The following is a 23,056-nucleotide window of genomic DNA, read 5'->3' as shown; positions in this document are numbered from 1 at the left end:
GTCATTATTGTTTGTCAATATTGTATAATATTTCTAGGATAACCCAATAGAACAGATTACTGCCGAAAATGTGTCTATTTTATTATTATAATCCTGCTACTATCCGGATTGGCCGATCCTGAGTTCTGCCTAATCATAGTTCTCGCTGCTGTTATAGGAGTGTCTACAACAAGGATTAGGGTCATAGGAAGCCATTAATCACAAGAGCGGATCCCCCACTACAGTCTAATATGGAAACTGCTTGCCCAACACTATACACCACTTTGCCCTTAAAGGGACACCCACCAAGTGTGGGCGAATCACCCACTATATGTTCAGGTCCAGCTCTGGCTCCCCAGGTCTGACTAATCAGACCTGATCCCCTGGTCCTGATCCGACTGTTCAGAAGTTCCCTGCTCTGCCATAGACTGTGGAGTGCACAGGACGTTAGTATGCAGGCTACAGTGACGTATATATATGTATTACTGGGGGGCTGTATATATATTCAGGAGGACCTGTATGTATATGTATAAATGGGGTTCTCTTTATACATGTATTTCTTAGGGGCTGCACAAATGTTTTACTGGGTGGTATATACAGTATATGAATTACTAGGGGAAGGTATATATATATATTACTTGGTGCTGTATAATATATATATATATATATATATACAGCCCCCAGTAATATATATACAGCCCCCTGTAATATATATATATTACAGGGGGCTGTATAAATATTACCGGGGGTGTATATATATTACTGGGGGTGTATATATATTACTGAGTGCTGTATATATAGTACTGGTGGCTGTATACATATATAACTGGTGGCTGTATATATATTTTACTGGGGACTGTATATATATAACTGGTGGCTGTATACATATATTACTTGTTGCTGTATATATATTACTGGTGACTGTATATATATATATATATTACTGGGGGCTGTATATTTATTATTGGGGGATGTATATATATTACTGGGGGGTGTATATATTTATTACAAGTAACATTTACTTTTTTGAAAACAATCGCGGAAAAGGCTCCGGCCTGTGTCCACCAGAGCCCTCCACCACCCTTATTCCATCACTTCCCAATATATCAGCTCTAGGACCCTGCACATTTTCTTGGTTTGAGGATGCAAAGCGCAAGGATCTTTATGCTGTATATGTTTATGTGTACTGTATATTTTCATATGTTCATGTGTATAATGTGTATTTGTTTGTGTGTATAGTGCATGTGCTTTATATGTTCATGTGTATAATGTGTATTTTTTTCTGTGTATAGTGCATGTGCTTTATATGTTCATGTGTATAATGTGTATTTGTTTCTGTGTATAGTGCATGTGCTTTATATGTTCATGTGTATAATGTGTATGCTGTATGTTTTAATCTGGAAATTGTGTGTTAATATGCTTAATTTATAAATGTGCCTTTTATCTTTTTTAATATTTAATTGTGGTAAGATGCTAATTTACCAAAGAGGCTACTGGGACGTGGAGTAGCTGGAGCTGAGGCTAAACGGCGCGGCTACTCCATACCCCATTAGCCTCCTTGATCCCCTACCCAGATATCTTCAGTGCGCAGCACTCCCTTGTCCGCGAAGCCGCCGTTCTGTGCATGTGCAGAACGCAGGCCACCGGCTGCGTGGTCTCAGGTCCAAAGCCGGAACTACTGCGCATGCGCAGAACTGGCAGCTTCACGGACGAGGGCGCGCAGCTCCACGTAGCTGTGTGCGGAAGATATCTGCGTAGGAGGATCAAAGAGGCTACTGGGGCGTGGAGTAGCAGCGCAGTGTAGACTCAGCTCCGGCTACTCCACACCCCAGTAGCCCATTTGTCAAATTAGCATATTACCACAATTAAAGATTAAAAAAGATAAAGGGGACTAAAGGATTATCCCTTAAAAGGGCGAACCTTTATATATATATATATATATATATATATATATATATATATATATATTAGAGGCACCTACCACTGGATCTACCTTAATAGGTAGATCCATGGTGGTAGGTTTCCTTTAAGGGGGCTCTGACTGTATATATATATATATATATATATATATATATATATATATATATACACTGTCTTTATATACATAAGTACAATGGGGCCATTGATTGTATATAGGTATATATGCAATGGGGCCATTGATTGTATATAGGTATATAAGTAATGGGGCCACTGATTGTATATAGGTATATAAGTAATGGGGCCACTGATTGTATATAGGTATATATATATATATATATATATATAAATATATATATATATATATATATATATATATATATATATATATATGAAAAAAAGAACTTCCAGCGGCACTGCAGACAGAAGAAAGGAAAAGATATTGGGTGCACACACTACAGGGCCGGCTACATCCCTCAGTAGTAGAAAACATGAAAAATAGGCGGCACTCCAAAATAGTGGAAATATATCAAGTGGTTTTTATTCCCAAGCTGCCTTATTCCTGCAGCTTGGGAATAAAAACCACTTGATTTATTTCCACTATTTTGGAGTGGCGCCTATTTTTAATGTTATATATACAGGGTACCTGATACTGTTGCTGAATTGTGTTGGCACATACCATATACAGTCTAGTGGAGAGTCCCAAACTCATATGTTCACAAAATGGAAATATAAAGCCGTCTGTAACTTTACGCTTACGATCTTCGCTCTCCTATGAACCAGCGCTCTCCTCGTGTAGGAAGCAGGAAGACTTCATCCAGGAATAGGCTCACATTCACACCTCCGGATACTGGCGCTTTTCTTCCCTCCAGCGATCACACGGACATGTATCAGTGTCCTCACTATAGGAGATAATACACACATAGCGCAGCCTGTATGGGGGAAAGCTTCTGTACTAGTCGTATCATCACATCTGGTACAAAGAACAGAACTTTTATATCCCCATCAATGTGACAGCCAGTCGTCCACGCCCGGCCCTGGGTTACCCCAATATGGCTTCTCCCGGGGGCGGCGCTATTATCAGAATAACATTACATTGGGGAAACATTGTGTATAATAAGTCATTGGGATCGTCCTTCATACACTGCACTATGTACATATGGAGGCAGCGGGTTTTATATTTGTAATTTTTTTTTTTTGGGGGGGGGTTGTTTGAACTAATTTAGGGGACATTGTATATATTGTAATGACATTGGGGGATCATAACAATATGTCAGAAAATCAGCAAAGATAAAATAATGTTAAACAAAATAGGGACATTTAAAAAAAAAAAAAAAGAATTTTAGCTGCACTTTTCTATTCCTAAATCTATGAGCACCTCTGGAGGGGTAAATGTAGAGCGGATAGTCTCACCCTGCATCAGCCTCCTCCACCAGCATTAGACATTACTACAACTAAGGCGTTTTATTACCTTACACTGACTTGTAGATAATGTTAGTAAACCTGCCCATCACCTACAACCTAGAGAGATATTTCTGCCTGATAATTGTAATAAATGCCCAGATAATCACAGCACAAACACTTAGTATACATGCGGTTTCCCCCAGCGATGTGTGAACAAGGCCAAAAAGAGCAGATCCCATGCGCAGCAGGACTTCCATGGAGCCGTCTCCTCCCAGATGTCTCCTCTAGTAACACATTCTGCTTCTGTTCAGCTGTTGTGATGTCACAGCTCCAGCTCCTCGTGTCCCAATATTCCATCACGTGACTCATGTAGCCCTGGTATCATTATTACTATTATTTATTGCTTTTTTATCCCAAGTTTTATATTAAAATTAAGCATCTAATTTTGTCATTTCTTCTGTCACTCATATAACCGCTGTCTAAAATTCATTTCCCTGATAACTTGATGTTTAATCAATAAAAATCCAAATTACGTCCTGAATAGAATTACACTGTTATGCTGATAATTTGGTTACATCTTGGTATCAGGTGGATGAATAAATCTCACTACTAGATGGGGATTTGGAACTTTCTACATTTATATGGGAAAATCTATAATACAACAGTTTGCAGTAAGATTATAAGGTTCTTCTAGAGCAGGGGGGGCAATTCATTCTCCCATGGGGCCCTATGGGACTGATATATATAACTCAGTTCTACCCAATACCTATATACTGTATATCAGTATATATCCTGTCCGTACATGAAAAAAACTGTAAATAAAACATTATGATGATTCAATGAACATATGGAGAACCTAATTGCACCATTTTTATTTATGGGGAGACCATATATAATTATGGTCAGAGATAGTCAGAGGGCTGGATGTGGCCCTCAGGTCATACAATACCCAGGTCTGCCATAGGGTCATAATGATAGGCCCAAAATCTGTGTCTATTGTGTCAGAAAGCAGCACAATAATGTGGCAGCCTGTCAGTCTGAATACTGGCCTATAGGAAAGCAGAAGAAATACTCAAAATTGGTTCAGAAGCAGAATAATGTGGGGGTAAGTCTGTATACTGATCAATAGAAAAACAATAAGAAAGCAGCAGAATTACTCAACTATAAGTGTAAATACAGGCCAATGAGTAAAGTAGTGACTGGTAACCATGACGGCCTAATATGGCGGCTTTACTGGAAAGAGTCTTCCCCAATTGAAGGATAATTGGGACTCTGGCCAAAACTAAGTGAGAACCCAAAATAAAACGATTTTATACACCATCACATTTATAGTGAGCATCACATTTGGGTATGAGGTTTGGGTGTGCCCTGTGTGTCCCCTCTGCCAATCACAGCCATGGCTAGTGCTAGGGGCATCAATTTGCTGTGCAGCAGCCAAATTACAGGCAGTCCCCGGGTTACATACAAGATAGGGACTGTAGGTTTGTTCTTAAGTTGAATTTGTATGTAAGTCGAAACTGTATATTTTATCATTGTAGTTCCCGACAATTTTTTTTTTTGCCCCAGTGACAATTGGAGTTTCAAATTTTTTTGCTGTAATAGGACCAAGAATTATCAATAAAGCTTCATTGCAGACAATTTTAAGCTGATTATTGCAGTCTGGGACTATTTTAAAGCATCCAGAGAGCTTCACCAGAGGTCACAGTGGGCAGAGGGGTCTGTCTGTAACTATGGGTTGTCTGTAAGTCGGGTGTCCTTAAGTAGGGGACCGTCTGTAGTAATAAGTCCTGGTTGCGTGGGGCACACTCGCACCCTGAACACGAACAGTGTATCCTATCCCCTCATCTCTAGGCACAATAATTATGCTTACTACTGTTACCGCTTTTTGGAAGAGGGATGTTTTGTGTTTGTCAAATGCAAAAACTTTAATAAATGTGTCGCAAGTCCTAGCAATGACATGCACCAGTAAAAAGATGGTGAACTCTGTTGGACCTGAAGCAACACATGCAGGATATCGGGCACATTAAGGGTCCGGCTGGGATTCATTAAGGCAGTTCCTCCGAAATGCGCTGAAGTTCCCCGGAATGCACTCAAGTTCACCGGCCTATTGCTAGTGAAGGTAAGTGCAAGCTCCGCGACACTTTTTTTTTTAAAAATGCGGCGGTTTTTCCGAATCCGTCGGGTTTTCGTTCGGCCACGCCCCCCGATTTCCACCATGTGCATGTCAGCGCCGATGCGCCACAATCCGATCACGTTCACCAAAATCCCGGGGCAATACAGGGAAAATCGGCGCAAATCGGAAATATTCGAGTAACACATCGGGAAAACGCGAATTGGGCCCTTAGTAAATGACCCCCATAGTGTCTCATTCCGCATTATGGATGTTGGCTCCTGGAATGCAGAAACACCAAATGTGACCACAGAATATAGCACATAATTCCACTCCAGAAATTATAAGACCAAGACCAGTCAATAATCCAATGCCCAAACCAGGCAATAAATATGGATCTCAGATCAGACATTAATATTCATGACCCATCAGAGCAGATAATAATAATAATAATAATAATAATAATAATAATAATGTTAAAGTAGGCACCAGGCGGTGGTGAGGGTATAGTTAGGAGGAGAAGTGTTGTATATGTTGCTTGCCCTCGTTGTTGTGCTATTGGAATCACCCTTGTTCCAGTAGAAAGGAATAGATAAAACTATAACAAATGAATAACAAACCCTCCGGTGCTGGGTAAAGATAACTAAAAGAAGAGACTGTTCAAAGAGAGTAACTCCCCCGCCAGCACAGAAGTAATGGAGTCACCAGAACAGACAATAATGACCTTGACCTCCAGCGCAGATAATAGCAATGGAGACGTCACACAAAAATATAATGAAGAGCCCAGATCAGACAATAATAATATAGGAGACCCCTGAGCAGATAATAATGGGGAATACTCTGTACTTGATTGGATCAGTCTGATTTCTATGTGAATAGAGCTCAATCCTGAAAACTATATAAACTAGAGAGTAATGTATATTATAGCTCTGCCACTCGACAATCCTAGACTATGGGGCTCATTTGCTAAGGGTCGCGCGCTGCACTTTTGTCAGACGGTGCACATTCTGCAGGGTTAAAACGGCTTGCACAGGTATCTAAGAAGTGTCTGCGCTGGGATTGTGTTGCACGCAACCCTTTTATTGTGCAGCTGCGCTGTTTCCATGCGTTACAAATTAGGGGACGTGCCGTCGAGCAAAAAGACTGATTCTGACCAAGCGCGTATTTTTAAAATTATGTCACACGCCCTATATTAAAGGTGCACCACAAAAAGATGGTGAACTCTGTCAGGCCTGAGCGGGAAGCGACACATTCATGATTTCTGGCGCATGATCTTAGTGATTTGCCGCACGCTGCATTACAGACGGACAATGCACTTTCTGTGAACCCGAGTGACCTTGTAAGTAATTGTGCCCCAATATTATATGAAGATTCCATCAATATATAAACTGTTAGTGTACATAATAACTAACAATAACCACTCCCTCTAACTTAAGGAATTAAATTTTATCAGCCGTCCATTTGCTCCTTACTAGAGATGAGCGAACATACTCGTCCGAGCTTGATGCTCGAGCATTAGCGTACTCGTAACTGCTCGTTGCTCGGACGAGTATTTTGCCCGCTCGAGAAAATGGCAGCTCCCGCCGTTTTGCTTTTTGGCGGCCAGAAACAGAGCCAATCACAAGCCAGGAGACTCTGCACTCCACCCAGCATGACGTGGTACCCTTACACGTAGATAGCAGTGGTTGGCTGGCCAGATCAGGTGACCCTGGGATAGACTAGCCGCTGCCCGCGCTGCTCGGATCATTCTCTGTCTGGATGCCGCTAGGGAGAGAGCTGCTGCTGCTCAGGGAAAGCGTTAGGGTGTTCTATTAGCTTACTGTTAGGCAGGAGTGATTCTAAAAGAACCCAACAGCCCTTCTTAGGGCTACAATAACGTTATAATTTTTTTTTTTTTTATTTGCAGCTAGTACCATATTGTGAGGAATTAGCAGGGGGACTTGCTACCGTTGTGTTTAGCTCTTAGTGACACACATATCCACCTCAAACACCAAAGTGGGAAAATTTATTAGGGGTTTGAGTAGAATTAGGCACAGTCTGCCAGTTTCTTTTTATTTTACGTTTATTGTTTTAATAACTCAGTGTCATCTCATCTTGCATAGTAGTGTGCTGTAATACTTGGCTAGAAAATAGCCATAGGAGAATACAAACGGCTTAATTACGCCTACAGTAGCGTTATATATATTTGATTTCTGGTTGATCTGCTGGTGGCTGTAGTTGCTGCAGTGCATCTACTAGTAAATTGTGAGCAATTTGGAGTCAGACTTGCGACCACTGTGTTTTAGTGACGCACATATCCATCGCAAAGACCGAAGTGGGAAAATTTATTAGGGCCCGGGGTTGTATTTCAATTAGGCACAGTCTGCCATTTCCTTTTTTATTTTACGTTTATTTTTTTCATAACTCAGCGTCATCTCATCTGGCATAGTAGTGTGCTGTAATACTTGGCTAGAAAATAGCCATAGGAGAATACAAACGGCTTAATTACGCCTACAGTAGCGTTATATATATTTGATTTCTGGTTGATCTGTGTTGACTCCTCAAAGTTACTCAGCACCTGACAGATATCAGACATCCACGTCCACTCCTCATTGTAGACTTGAGGAAGCTGACTGACCTGACTACCAGTTCTGGTGGAAGTTGACCTCTGGCAGTCTACAATCGCTCGGCGCTGCTGGTAAACTCTGGATAACATGGTCAGTGTTGAATTCCACCTCGTGGGCACATCGCACAACAGTCGGTGAGCGGGCAGTTGGAGGCGGCGCTGCGCTGCCCTGAGAGTGGTAGCATCTGTGCTGGACTTCCTGAAATGCGCACAGATGCGGCGCACCTTCGTGAGCAAATCAGACAGATTGGGGTATGTCTTGAGGAAACGCTGAACTATCAGATTTAACACATGGGCCAGGCATGGCACATGTGTCAGTCTGCCGAGTTGCAGAGCCGCCACCAGGTTACGGCCGTTGTCACACACAACCATGCCTGGCTTCAGGTTCAGCGGTGCCAGCCACAGATCAGTCTGCGTCGTGATGCCCAGTAATAGTTCTTGGGCGGTGTGCCTTTTATCGCCTAGGCTCAGCAGTTTGAGCACCGCCTGCTGTCGCTTAGCGACGGCACTGCTGCTGTGCCTAGAGCTACCGACTGATGGCGCCATGCCCACGGATGGTAGTTCGGAGGAGGAGGTGGAGGAGGGGTGGGAGGAGGAGGAGGCATAGTAGGCCTGAAACACCTGGACCGAGGTAGGCCCCGCAATCCTCGGCGTCGGCAGTATATGACCAGCCGCAGGGTCAGACTCGGTCCCAGCCTCCACCAAGTTAACCCAATGTGCCGTCAGCGATATATAGTGGCCCTGCCCGGCAGCACTCGTCCACGTGTCCGTGGTCAGGTGGACCTTGTCAGAAACGGCGTTGGTCAGGGCACGGATGATGTTGTCTGACACGTGCTAGTGCAGGGCTGGGACGGCACATCGGGAAAAGTAGTGGCGGCTGGGGACCGAATACCGAGGGGCGGCCGCCGCCATGAGGTTGCGAAAGGCCTCAGTCTAGCCTATAGGGCAGCATCTCCAGGCTGAGCAATCTGGAGATGTGGACATTAAGGGCTTGGGCGTGCGGGTGGGTTGCACTATATTTGCGTTTCCGCTCCAGCGTCTGGGGTATGGAGAGCTGAACGCTGGTGGATGCTGTGGAGGATCGTGGAGGCGACGATGGGGTTTTTGTGCCAGGGTCCTGGGCAGGGGGCTGACTATCAGCTGGCACAGTGGTGTGCACGGCCGGAGGTGAACGCGCTTGTTGCCACTGAGTGGGGTGTTTAGCATTCATATGCCTGCGCATACTGGTGGTAGTTAAGCTAGTAGTGGTGGAACCCCTGCTGATCCTGGTTTGGCAAATGTTGCACACCACAGTCCGTCGGTCATCCGGTGTTTCCTTAAAGAACCTCCAGACTTCTGAAAATCTAGCCCTCGCCGCAGGAGCCCTCGCCACGGGAGCTTCACTAGTTGACACATTTGGCGCTGATAAACCAGGTCTGGCCCTGCCTCTCCGTCTGGCCCCACCACTGCCTCTTCCAACCTGCTCTGGTCGAGGACTCTCCTCCGTCTCAGAAGCACTGTGTTCACCCGGCCTATCAACCCAGCTTGGGTCTGTCACCTCATCATCCTCCGATCCCTCAGTCTGCTCCCCCCTCGGACTTCCTGCCCTGACAACAACTTCCCCACTGTCTGACAACCGTGTCTCCTCATCGTCGGACACCTCTTTACACACTTCTTCCACTACGTCAAGAAGGTCATCATCACCCACAGACTGCGACTGGTGGAAAACCTGGGCATCGGAAAATTGCTCAGCAGCAACCGGACAAGTGGTTTGTGACTGTGGGAAGGGTCCAGAAAACAGTTCCTCAGAGTATGCCGGTTCAAATGCCAAATTTTCCTGGGAGGGGGCAGACTGGGGGGGAGGAGGCTGAGGTGCAGGAGCTGGAGGAGTGCCGATTTCGGTGACATGGGTGGACTGCGTGGAAGACTGACTGGTGGACAAATTGCTCGAAGCATTGTCGGCAATCCACGACATCACCTGTTCGCACTGTTCTGGCCTCAACAGTGCTCTACCACGAGTCCTAGTAACTTCAGACATGAACCTAGGGAGTGTAGCTCTGCGGCGTTCCCCTGCTCCCTCATAAGCAGGTGGTGTCTCACCCCGCCCAGGACCACGGCCTCTGACCCCTGCAGTAGTTGGACGCCCACGTCCCCGCCCTCGTCCTCTACCCCTAACCCTCGGGTTAAACATTTTGAAAATGAGAGTTATAACTTGAATTTTTTTTTAACTTTTTTTTTTTTGTTTTTTTTTTTGTTTTTTTTTGTGTTTTTTAGTTTTTAAAACCAAACGATGCTATCCTATTGCTATAGCTATTTTCTAGCCAAGTATGAAAGCACACTGCTATGCCAGATGAGACGACGCTGAGTTATGAAAAAAATAAACGTAAAATAAAAAAGGAAATGGCAGACTGTGCCTAACTGAAATACAACCCCGGGCCCTAATAAATTTTCCCACTTCGGTCTTTGCGATGGATATGTGCGTCACTAAGCGCAAAACACAGCGGTCACAAGTCTCACTCCAAATTGCTCACAATTTGCTAGTAGATGCACTGCAGCAACTAGAGCCACCAGCAGATCAACCAGAAATCAAATATATATAACGCTACTGTAGGCGTAAGTAAGCCGTTTGGATTCTCCTATGGCTATTTTCTAGCCAAGTATGAAAGCACACTACTATGCCAGATGAGATGACGCTGAGTTATTAAAAAAATAAACGTAAAATAAAAAAGGAAATGGCAGACTGTGCCTAATTGAAATACAACCCCAGGCCCTAATAAATTTTCCCACTTCGGTCTTTGCGATGGATATGTGCGTCACTAAGCGCAAAACACAGCGGTCGCAAGTCTCACTCCAAATTGCTCACAATTTGCTAGTAGATGCACTGCAGCAAGGACAGCCACCAGCAGATCAACCAGAAATCAAATATATATAACGCTACTGTAGGCGTAAGTAAGACGTTTGGATTCTCCTATGGCTATTTTCTAGCCAAGTATGAAAGCACACTGCTATGCCAGATGAGATGACACTGAGTTATTAAAAAAATAAACGTAAAATAAAAAGAAACTGGCAGACTGTGCCTAATTGAAATCAAACCCCTAATAAATTTTCCCACTTTGGTGTTTGAGGTGGATATGTGTGTCACTAAGAGCTAAACACAACGGTAGCAAGTCCCCCTGCAAATTCCTCACAATATGGTACTAGCTGTCACCGCTCACCCCCTTTTTATATACCCCACACTTACCCCAAAGTCTTGGAGCAGACTTTGTTAATTTTTGGAAGCCAATGAACATTTTCCGAATTAGAGACCTGGCCCATCCTACGACTAAACAACTCCTTACTATCACAGATCTCTGTTCCGCATCCGATCAATTTACCCCAGTAACTGATACTTATCCCCAGATCTATCAATTTTGTCTTAAAATATTGGGATCTGCCTCCATACCACCCCTCACAGCGTTTGAACGGATTAGTCTAAATAATTCCACATCAAAGGGTCTGATCTCAGATATATACGTTCTACTTATGACACAAACAAACCCAGAACCAGTTAGACACTCATATATGCTTAAATGGGAGGAATGGTTAGGTAAAACATTACCGGAGTCAGTATGGAAGATAGTTTGGGAGAATGCACCCAGAGGAGCTCTGTCAGCCATTTATAAAGAGAATCAGTATAAAATCCTGATGCAATGGTACCATACACCAATGCTACTCCACAGACTTAACCCACTTATTCCTGACATATGCTGGAGGTGCGATGGACCTGGGGCATCTTTATTTCACATCTTCTGGGACTGTCCATCTATCCAAACTTTCTGGTCTGAGGTACACATGCTACTACAGAAAACCCTAGACACTACATTAGAAAAAGATCCGGTAGCGTTTCTCTTGGGACTGCCTCCATTAGGACTAGGGAAGCCCCGAACTAGGTTATTTCTACATATCTTGAGTGCAGCAAAAACTCTAGTTCCATTATTCTGGAAGAAGTCGACTCCCCCTACTTTATCAGATTTATGTACACGTGTGCGGCACATGAGAACACTGGAATATATGACCGCCTCTCTACATGAAAAGACGGACCAATTCTGTACGATCTGGGCCTCTTGGGACGCTATAGAAGACGGCCTTCCTTAGTGACATAAACCTCATTACTATGGAGACACATAGGAGATCCATGGGTAGTTTCTTTTCTTCCGTATACACTGTTCTTCCTCCGGGAATGTTTATGTTTATTTTTCTTTAATTCCTAAATGCTGATATTTAGATGTGAAGTTTCAGAGTAATAATATGAAAATAGAAGCTTAACAGAAAATGGACCTCTCGATGGTCCTTGTTCATTCTTGTCCTTGATAACGACAAGTTATTTGCAGGACCAATACATTGTCTACATGATGTATATGTTCTGCTACCTATCGTGCAGGTTCTATAAGAACTTATTGTGAATACAATGTACACTTTTCATGACTATAACGATCCTGTTGTACTATCTGTTATTTTTGTGAAACTTTAAACTATTCAATAAAATGTAAGTTGGAAAAAAAAAAAAATATATGGTACTAGCTGCACTACTAGCTGCCAGCAAGCCCAGCCACAAGCAAATGAAAAAAAAAAGTATAACGTTATTGTAGCCCTAAGAAGGGCTGTTGGGTTGTTGTAGAATCACTCCTGCCTAACAGTAAGCTAATAGAACACCCTAACGCTTTCCCTGACCAGCAGCAGCTCTCTCCCTAGCGGCATCCAGACACAGAATGATCCGAGCAGCGCGGGCAGCGGCTAGTCTATCCCAGGGTCACCTGATCTGGCCAGCCAACCACTGCTATCTACGTGTAAGGGTACCACGTCATGCTGGGTGGAGTGCAGAGTCTCCTGGCTTGTGATTGGCTCTGTTTCTGGCCGCCAAAAAGCAAAACGGCGGGAGCTGCCATTTTCTCGAGCGGGCGAAGTATTCGTCCAAGCAACGAGCAGTTACGAGTACGCTAATGCTCGATCGAGCATCAAGCTCGGACGAGTATGTTCGCTCATCTCTAGTGACCAATATAAAGGCATCTTGAGCTCACACAGGAGTCACATAACACAAACCATCCCTATAATAGTGATATTTTAGAATACATGGATGTACCTTAGCTATAGTGGTTTAGGAACAATGCAATCTAGAACCAATGTTAGACTGGGCTTTATTGGGTCTACAAGATTTATTTTTCATCATTAATTCTCATTTAGATACCATAAATGTTTATTTTTATTGATGTACCCCTAAGTTCACTAAGAGGGTCAAAAGACACATTTCGGTGACAACCACTCTACAGTATGAGTATGTTGTCTTTTTAAATGGATTTGTTTTAATTGATCTATGAAAGTTTTATTTATTGCTTTCTACATTTTGGTTTTTGTTTCGTCTTCTTTGTGGTGTTAGTATGACAATACTGTGTAGTACTCTACCAATGAAGGCTGGCGTAGGCTTTGACCTGTAGGCATTACCACATATGTAGCATATACACCTACCTTAATTACATCTTATTTATCTCATAGGTCACCAACACTCACGGAACTTACAAAAACCAAATATTCTTGCCACCCGGTGGAATTATATACAGGGAGACATATGTTATTAATGTGACCTGTTCTTACCCACTTGACCTCAATGTCTCACTCCCAGACATTATTCGCCCAGATCCAAGGTAAATAAATATCCACATGGATTATTACTTACGTGTTATATGTTGCATGATGAGTGGGTTCAGGTTTGCATTTAGTCTAGAAATAATTTGATTTGTTATATAGTCTATGGGAGGCTATTTACAGCGAATGGGTAAAGGTTTGGAGGAGCCCCTTAGGCCAGGGACACACGTGGTGTAATTCCTACAGGATTATGTCAGTGCCAAGAGCTAACCTGCAGCAATTGGCAGTGATAACATAGTAAAGCATTGACCTTAAAGGTCATGCTGAGATCTCCCTTTCAAGCCCCCAATGTTTCAGTATCATTGTATTTTTTTCATTATAGCATAACATACATAACCGTGGAGGGAAATGGAAAATTCATGGTGAAGATGGAAATCTTCAAAAATATCAACTACACAACTCAACATCCTGGTCCAATAGTCGACCTCTCAACTAAAGATAATTTATATGTTGGAGTTCGCATTGTAGATCCTACCCCAGACTACAGCCTGCGGATGGTCAGCTGCTTTGCCACACCATCCAACAATATCTATGACAATATAAAATATGACATCATTTTAAACAGGTAAGATAATAGCATTGGCTTCCAGTTCTCCATATTGTTAACCCCTTCCCGACGCACGCTGTAATAGTACGAAAACGTTCATGAAAACGAGGGGTCCTATGGGGTCCCACATACCTCCGTCGGACCCCTTGTTGCTCCATGTGAGTGATGGAGCAGACGGCCTTGCATGACCACCCTGCTCCATAAATCTTTCTGGAGCTGACGGAAATTGCTGTTCACCGGGACAGAAACTTCTTATAGCTACCCGTTAGACACTCACAAGGTAACACAGTTTAGCTGTAATTCACTTCTCCAAATGTATGTGAACATAAAGAGCCACAAAGAGTAACATATTAAATGACGATATGTTCATAGGTTACAAAAATGTGAAATAAACAGACATACATAAAAGCAAAACAGTAAAAATAAAAATAGATAAAATAAAGAAAAATAGACCTCTTACTAATTAGATTGGCAAAGAGATCCTCGGAGGAGAACCTATGGAATCCAGGACAGCTGCTATGCTCTTTTGAATATCTTCCTCATCCTGTTCCACTTGGTCATGTGAGAGGGGCGTGGCTACAAGGTGGGATGTTGTGGACCTATTTCCTAATTATATCATATATATAGGAGTCTCCTAAGGAGAGGATATGCCCAGCACATTCCCCAGCATGAAATTACCAATCGTTGTCAAACACCATTATGAGATGTGGAGCCAATTGTCCACTACCTATTTTGTTTACTTCCTGACTCCAAAATCCTTAGCGCTGGACACCCTAAACATATTGGATGATGCTGAACATCGACATTGACGTTATGACAAGGCTGGCTTACAAGTATAGCTTTGACATAATCTGGTGCAGGATGCGGCAGATCATTGAATCCTGGCGCCCCCTGCGCTGCTCTGGAGGTGGCCACCAACTTTTTTTACAGTGTATAAAGTCGCTGTATTAAATGAGTCGCAAACTCTGACTAACAGACACAAAACTGGTGTAAACACTTTATAAATACAAGTACAAGCTCCAAAGATGATCTTTTCAGTACAAAATCAGACAGAAAAAAGGTGCAGTCAGTTTGTCAGATCTGAACCATTGACCCCAGTATAAGCCTATAAGCCTGTTTTTAGCTGAAAATGTGTCCTGAAAAACTCGGCTTGTACTTGAAAATAATGTTTTCTCTTTTTATGTTTTTTTTTACAACTTTACCACTGTAATTTGGGCATCTATTATATCCATTACAGCCAACTGTTACAGCCCCAAATGTGGTTCACATCACTATTCTAAATTATCATTAATATTTTAAACTTTCTCCTACATACATGTTAGTCTAGCTGCTGGCCTAGCTGGCACAGTGACAGTGGTGTTACCCTAGCTGCTGGCCTAGATGGCACAGTGGCAGTGGTGTTAGCCTAGCTGCTGGCCTAGCTGGCACAGTGGCAGTGGTGTTACCCTAGCTGCTGGACTAGCTGGTACAGTGGCAGTGGTGTTTCCCTAGCTGCTCGTCTAGCTGCTGGCCTAGCTGGCACAGTGACAGTGGTGTTACCCTAGCTGCTGGCCTAGCTGGCACAGTGGCAGTGGTGTTAGCCTAGCTGCTGGTCTAGCTGGCAGAGTGGTAGTGGTGTTAGTATAGCTGCTGGCCTAGCTGGCACAGTGGTAGTGGTGTTACCCTAGCTGCTGGCCTAGCTGGCACAGTAGCAGTGGTGTTAGCCTAGCTGGCACAGTGGCAGTGGTGTTAGCCTAGCTGCTGGCCTAGCTGGCACAGTGGTAGTGGTGTTAGTATAGCTGCTGGCCTAGCTGGCACAGTGGTAGTGGTGTTACCCTAGCTGCTGGCCTAGATGGCACAGTGGCAGTGGTGTTGGCCTAGCTGGCACAGTGGTAGTGGTGTTACCCTAGCTGGTGGCCTAGCTGGCACAGTGGTAGTGGTGTTAGTATAGCTGCTGGCCTAGCTGGCACAGTGGCAGTGGTGTTAGCCTAGCTGCTGGCCTAGCTGGCACAGTGGCTGTGGTGTTAGTCTAGCTGCTGACCTAGCTGGCACAGTGGCAGTGGTGTTATCCTAGCTGCTGGCCTAGCTGGCACAGTGGCAGTGGTGTTAGTAATGTGGCACATAGTTGGACTAAGCAGTAAAAGCCCTTTTGGTGGACATTTTTCCGGTCTTGTCAGACACAGTGCAGCAGCGACACAAAATTTGCGGCAAAACTTTATAAATACATGTGCACGCAGTTTGCACAATATTTTTAGTGCAAAGTCAGATAGGGATCATTGTAATGTTTGTCTACAACTTTAAAAATGTCTTTAGAGAACCATTTATATATCTATACTGACCTGCTGTTCTTAGGGGCCTTCAGAGGATGGTATTGAAGACAATGGTGGAGAATTATCAGAAGTGTCTGAGGTAAAACTGTTCTAGTTGCCCATGGAAACCAATCAGAGCTTATCTTCACTTCTATAAAAGGCTTTAGGAAAATGAAAGCTGAGCTCTGATTGGTTGCCATGAGCACCTAGAACAGTTCAGATCTTAGACACTTCTGATAAATCTCCCCCAATATCTCTGTCCAGGGGGCAGTTCAGTAAATGGGAGCTGAGTTGCAGTATCCAATCGTAGCCACTACACAGTGTAAGAGCTACTTCAGGCTCCATGTCCTACCATATGTAGTTCTGAAAAGGGAGACAGACAAAAGTAGCTTATAAGTCAGGGTGCGGGGCATAACACCCAAAAATAAGTATAGATTTGCAATATTAAAATCCTCCTTAAAGAATGCTATGGGGGTCATTTACTAAGGGCCCGATTCGCGTTTTCCCGACGTGTTACCCGAATATTTCCGATTTGCGCCGATTGTACCTGAATTGTGGCCGAACGAAAACCCAACGTATTCGGAAAAACCGGCGCATTTAATAACCGAAAATGTGTCTCTTGGGAAGCGCTTACCTTCACCTGGTCCAGCTCGGTGTATTCCGGCGCGTTCAGATGATTTTCAGCGCAGCATCGCCACCTAGTGGACGGCGGAGGAACTACCTTCATAAATCCCGTCCGGACCCGAATCCTGTTCAGAGAACGCGCCGCTGGATCGCGAATGGGCCGGGTAAGTAAATCTGCCCCTATTTGTCTGTATAATATGTATTAACCGACCTCCAAAAAACCTGAAGGAATCTGGAGGATTTCAGGTTCACCATCCTTTAACAGATACAACAATCAGTGCTGCGCCATCGCCGAGTCTGAAAATACCGTCACTTCTAAAATATGCGCTATATACAAATCTTCATATGTTTTCCCCACAGCTGTCCCAACAGAGAAGACAGTACCATCAATGTTCTAGAAAATGGTGTTTCCCCTCAAGGGAAGTTCTACTTCCAGGTCTTCAAGTTTGTGGGTGATCATAACTATGTATACCTCCACTGCCAAGTGCACCTCTGCCGCGGCTCATGTGTGTCTGTAAGTACTGATATAAGTACTTTATGTAGAACCCAGCCCTGTATACAGACTCCCTATACTGATATATCACACATCATGGCTATATCACACAATGCATACATTATTTCACTCTTTTTAACAATGAAACCTTTCCTATAGGAAGATGTGTAATACATAATGCTTGTGACTAATATCCGGTTATGTTCTCTTGTAGCCTTGTGGTTCTAGAGCGGCTGCTGATGTTGATGTCCATGGAAGTGTAAGCATCGGACCTTTTAGGCTGGCAGGTAAGTTGTTATGTGCGATATTATCTACAGTATGTGTGCAGAAATGACAGTATTTTATAAAGGGGTCCTCTACCTCTTCCCCCAATCTTCTATAACCAATGCTGCTGCCGTGAGGCATACGACCAGTCCTCAGTGTGCCCGGCACATGCGCATCAGCTTTACTAGGCATCTCTGCCCAAAGAAGAACTACTGTGCATGTACCGAGCACACAGAGGACTGATTTATGTTAGGTATCCCGTACACTAATTACCAATGCCTGGAGTATAACATCTACCATTATACTATTTACTTTTTAAAGGTATGTTAAAAGGAACCTGTCATCAGAAATTGGCCTAATACCCCACAAGCAGCAGCTGAGCAGCTTCTAGATCAGTGGTTCTCAACCTGTGGATCGGGACCCCAGCGGGGGTCGAACGACCAAAACCGGGGGTCGCCTAAAGCCATCAGAGCCGCAATTTTACTGTGTTTTTACTGCGAGTTGCATGGTTCGGGGTCACCACAGCATGAGGAACTGTATTGCGGGGTCACAGCATTAGAAAGGTTGAGAACCACTGTTCTAGATCATGATTCTTCCATGGCCTGGCGTGGTGGCATCAACCAGAATATCAACTTTGACATCATAAAACTAATTCACATCTCACTTCAAAGAGGCGGAGAAGTCAAGTTTTCCCTGCCTTAAAATTCCCCTTTACTGTAATTATGCTCCTGTGTCCAGAGGCCTCATTGATCAGATCTTTTGAAGTTGGGCACATGATGTGAATCACATGGGAGAAGGTGCTCAGAGGCAGGAGAGCTTTACTTCAATGTTAAACTCTCTGCCTCCGTGACATAAAAGTAAATTTTTTTGGATGATGCCATCAATCTGAGTAATGAAAGAAACATGACCTAGAAACTGTTCAGCTGCTTGACAACATACTGGTATTGATTAATTAGAGCAATTTCTGATGACAGGTTCCCTTTAAGAATGTGGTTGTAGGGTTCTGTAATGCTGTGGCACTAGGTAGAGAACATTGGTGGTGGTAGTGATGCCTTCTCCAAAAAAAAGATTTCTAGGAAAGGGAATCTTTGGAATGGAATAAGGAAAACTGTACCTCTAACCGCACCTTTTGGTAGGTGGCTCCATATGAGTCAATGAAACAGTGGGGCTCATTTACTAATGGTCCATCGGACACATTTTCGTCGGGTTTCTCGACGATTTCCGTTTTGCGCCGAATTGCCCTGGGACTTTGGCGCATCGGCACCGGCTTGCATGCGACAGAAATTGGGGGGCGGTCCGTCAGACAACGCCCAGGATTTAACATTTGGAATTGTGTCGCAAGCACCGGGGATAAGAATGTGAACACCGGCGGACCTCGGTGCAGAAGTGACGGATGAAGGAACTCGGGCACACAAGCTACATGAATCGCGGCAGACTTGAATCCTCGTTGGACAACGCACCGCAATGTTATCCATCCGCAGAGGCTATAAATCTCACTATGGAGACAACACCATAGCTCTTTCGGGAGACCTAATTTTCATAACATTAAATAACTGTGCCATAAATAAATTTGAGCTAGGCATCTAAATCTCCTGTGGTGTGGACATAAACCTGTGTCAGTAGTAGGAGAGTAATACTGCAGATTTTCATCAATTTTCATGTGTTCTTTTTTTCAGATGAAAAGGTCTTAAGATTCTTTGAACACAAATTCTAGAAATTAGTGTTTAGAGTGCAACACCAGCTATAATGCACATCATTGAGTTGTCATCAAGGATTCATCACAGTAAATGCGAATAAAAAAGTAGCTGAACGGAGCAGAGTTCTTCCTACTTCTCTATTTGCTTTGCCTGTTATCATCCTCCCTTTTTACCCCATTACTGAAAATCTGATTATTATTTTCAGGCAAACCTTCAGCTTTTGGCGTTTTCTCGATGCTAGGACTCCTGCTAATGAATAAAATACTTCTATAAAGAATCTGAACTCCCTTGTATACAGCATACAGCATACAGTATACAAATAAACAGAATTGTATTTTCGGGTTTTAAATTTGGAAAATGTTAATTTTAAATTTCAAGTAGTAAAATTGTTGTTTTGAATCTGTTTCCATTGTTTCCTTTTTGCTATTGTACAGTATTGAGTACAATGTGATGCAAATCTCAGCATGAATATTATAACATAAGGAGTCATTAGGAAATATCTTTTCTATTGTATCTGTATTATCTTATTTAGTTAATAAAATGGTTTATAATTGGAATTTTTTTTTTCTCGTTTTCTTTTCATTCATTTTCCTTATACACAAACTCTTGATCACTGATTAATAAGGATAATGTACTGCAGTGTAAAGCATTTCACCTGCGGCTATACCACTAACAGCCACCAATGGAACTCCCACCATTCACCCTTCTATCCATACTGCCTGATCATGTTGTGGTAGTTGTGACTAGCCCCCAGTCCCATCTCACGTCAAAGGGCACAGCTATACTAGGGAGCTCACCCATCTATCCAAGATGTATGTGGTGTATTAACCCCTTTGTGTCTAAGCCATTATATAGCTTCAGGACCAAGCACAATTTTTAAAATCTGTTATCTGTCACTATTTGCAGTTATAAATTTAGAACGGTCCATCATACACAGGTGATTTTGAGATAGTTTCTTTGTGATGTGTTGTACTTCACGTTAGTGGTATATTTTGGTTGTTATGGTTTGCATTTATTTATTAAAAAGTGTGAAAATTGGTGAAATTTTTGAAAAAAATGTGATTTTTTGATTTCTAAATGTTATTCCCATTGTACAGTAAGTCTAACCATCCAAATGGGTTACTAAATAACATTTACCATAAATCTACTTTATGTTGTCGTCGGTTTTTAAATGTTCTAATATTTTATTTGGATATTAGGTGACTTTCTAATAGAACCGCAATTTTTCAAGAAAATGTAAGATTCAATGATTTTAGAGGTCATTTCATATTGAAAAGGGTTTCACAAGGGTTTGGGCAGTTTCTTCTTACTATGGCAATAATCCCCATGTGGATGTAAACCGCTTTATGAGCCCACAACAGGGTAAAGAATGGAAGGAGCGTCGTTGAGCTTTTGTTTAAAAAAGTTTAAAAAAGTTTAAAAGAGGACCCCATCACTGTGTGGTATTCTGCTCTTCCCAACCTGCAGGGTTTGGCCTATTAGGGTCTTAGGAAGGGGCCCCTGATTCCTGCGGACCGTCCCACATGCCAGTGTTTCTTTCTTGGGCAGGCCCTGAAACAAGGGCACACTAGTGTACTAATTATCAAGGTACACGTGGTACCCCGGGTCAAACACTGAATGCAGGAGGCCCCAGACAATCTTCCCAGTTATTGTTAGGGATAGAGGACAATCAGGGGCTGAATATGACTGTCCCTTCCCTCATAGATATAGAAATGTGTGAGTGTAGCCTGTTTTGGACTCATTTCTTAAAGAGGACCTGTCACCTAAATTTTCGGCACTAGGAGCTGCTTACTAAAGTAAGCAGCTCCTAGTGCTTGATCAAACGCCGCAGTTTTAGAGTAATAGTGTTACCGGAAACCTCCGGTAACGCTATCAAACACTGCGGCGGGTACAATGTAATTGTCGGACAGCTCGCAAAGCTGTCCGACGTATTCATGAGGGGGCGGGGATTGGGGCATGTCTAGGGGTGGTGACTGCCGCCTAGCGCGCGGCAGTCACTGCTGGGCCTATGGAGCGAGCGGGGCGGTCCGTGGAAGAGGCAGCGCCTCGGACCACCTCCTCATGAATACATCGGACAGCTTTGCAAGCGGTCCGATGATTATGATTTAGTAAGCAGCTCCTATTGCCGACAATTTAGGTGACAGGTCCTCTTTAAAGCTTTATGCCATATCTGGCACGTTTTTTCTGGCAAATATTGGCCACTGGGCATTGTTAATCTGTACAAGGGGGTATAATGTAAGAGATCTTTAGATGAATAGTCCCTTACGGATGATTTTATGCCAGGCCCATATTCAGTACCAATCCCCAAAATTTTTGAATTTTCCCCTAGTGGTTGGATACCATCTATATGGCCTGGTATGAAAGGAATTGGAGTTGGTTTCTAAAAATTGCTGCGCATATAAGTTGGTTTGCTCAACAATCAAGTCCAGCGGGTCATCTGCCAATTTGAAATGGCCAATTTCAGATAACCTTCAGATAACCTAAGTTTGTACTTAGGCTCCTGGAACAACAGTAAAGTCAAGTACTTGGGGGACATAGGAGGCTGTGGGAAGCCAATTACTTTCAGGTGGAGGTAAAACTGGATTTATGGCCCTCCTAATCAGATGAGGAAGAAGAAGTGGAGGACAGAACTAATTCTGAGCCTCCCTAACTCGCTGATTCTGTATCTGAGGATAACATAGCTTCCCCCCCTAAGCGCTGTATGTTCTTTCTGTCATTTTGTCTAATGCGCTTTATTTGCTACTGTAACAATGTGTAATGTGCTTTACTTGTGACTGTAATTTTTGTGTGATATTATTGTACAATGTTACTAGGATTACTAAAAAGAACTGACTACTTCCTCAAATGTGTTTATGTAGATCCATGCCAGTTTTTACCATTGATAGCGCTCCAGTCTTTTTAACTCCTTAGTACTCCGGTCCGATATATATTGGACACTGAGCGCAGTGACTTCCTGGTTCTGTGGTTTGCGAGACAGGGTGACGAGTGCATGAGGTGCGTGGGGATCGCAAGGGGACACCTACCCACTGAAATCACAGGACCAATATGATTGGTCCTGCGATGTTGATCACTGAAACTCACCAATCAATACAGACTGACCAGTGACAGTGATCTCAGTCATGACATATTGAAGTCAGAACAGATCCCCGCTCTCCATCGCCACCATTCTGCATTTGGTGGTGTTGGAGAGATACGTGTCATGTGTCCTGTAGGTAATGTTGCACAATCACTATTACACCCCCCATCAACCCTTTCTCCTTGCGTTATTCCCAGCACCTTCCATTTTTCCTTGTGTTATGTCCCCCATTGTTTTCCCTTCCTCCCAACCGGACATGTAAGTGCATTGTGATAGTAGAAATAGGAGTAGTGCACGCGGTGTGTGGATTCATGATTTCTGGCGCACGTTCTTAATGAATCTGGTGCAGCATCATACACTGCCAGAGCATTTTTAGTGCAGTTGGCTACATTAT

The 23,056-nt window shown here is 43.3% G+C and overlaps 3 long non-coding RNA genes across 7 annotated transcripts in view; 2 read left to right on the top strand and 1 right to left on the bottom strand.

Annotated features, from left to right (window-relative positions):
* The window catches only part of LOC140075104 (uncharacterized), a 140,036-nt gene that overhangs the window by 3,059 nt on the left and 113,921 nt on the right, over window positions 1-23,056 (bottom strand). The window lies entirely within an intron of this gene.
* Window positions 4,308-14,218, top strand: LOC140075146 (uncharacterized). The gene is made up of 3 exons (XR_011849354.1): window positions 4,308-4,405; window positions 13,524-13,672; window positions 13,996-14,218. It is a non-coding gene; the product is annotated as an uncharacterized lncRNA (long non-coding RNA).
* LOC140075276 (uncharacterized) lies at window positions 16,729-17,913 on the top strand. Its single transcript, XR_011849381.1, has 3 exons — window positions 16,729-16,830; window positions 17,493-17,646; window positions 17,840-17,913. It is a non-coding gene; the product is annotated as an uncharacterized lncRNA (long non-coding RNA).

This window comes from Engystomops pustulosus, chromosome 8, assembly GCF_040894005.1.
Source record: "Engystomops pustulosus chromosome 8, aEngPut4.maternal, whole genome shotgun sequence".
NCBI lineage: Eukaryota > Metazoa > Chordata > Amphibia > Anura > Leptodactylidae > Engystomops > Engystomops pustulosus.
Note: the sequence above shows the minus strand (reverse complement) of the source record. Positions and strands in the feature narration are given on the sequence as shown.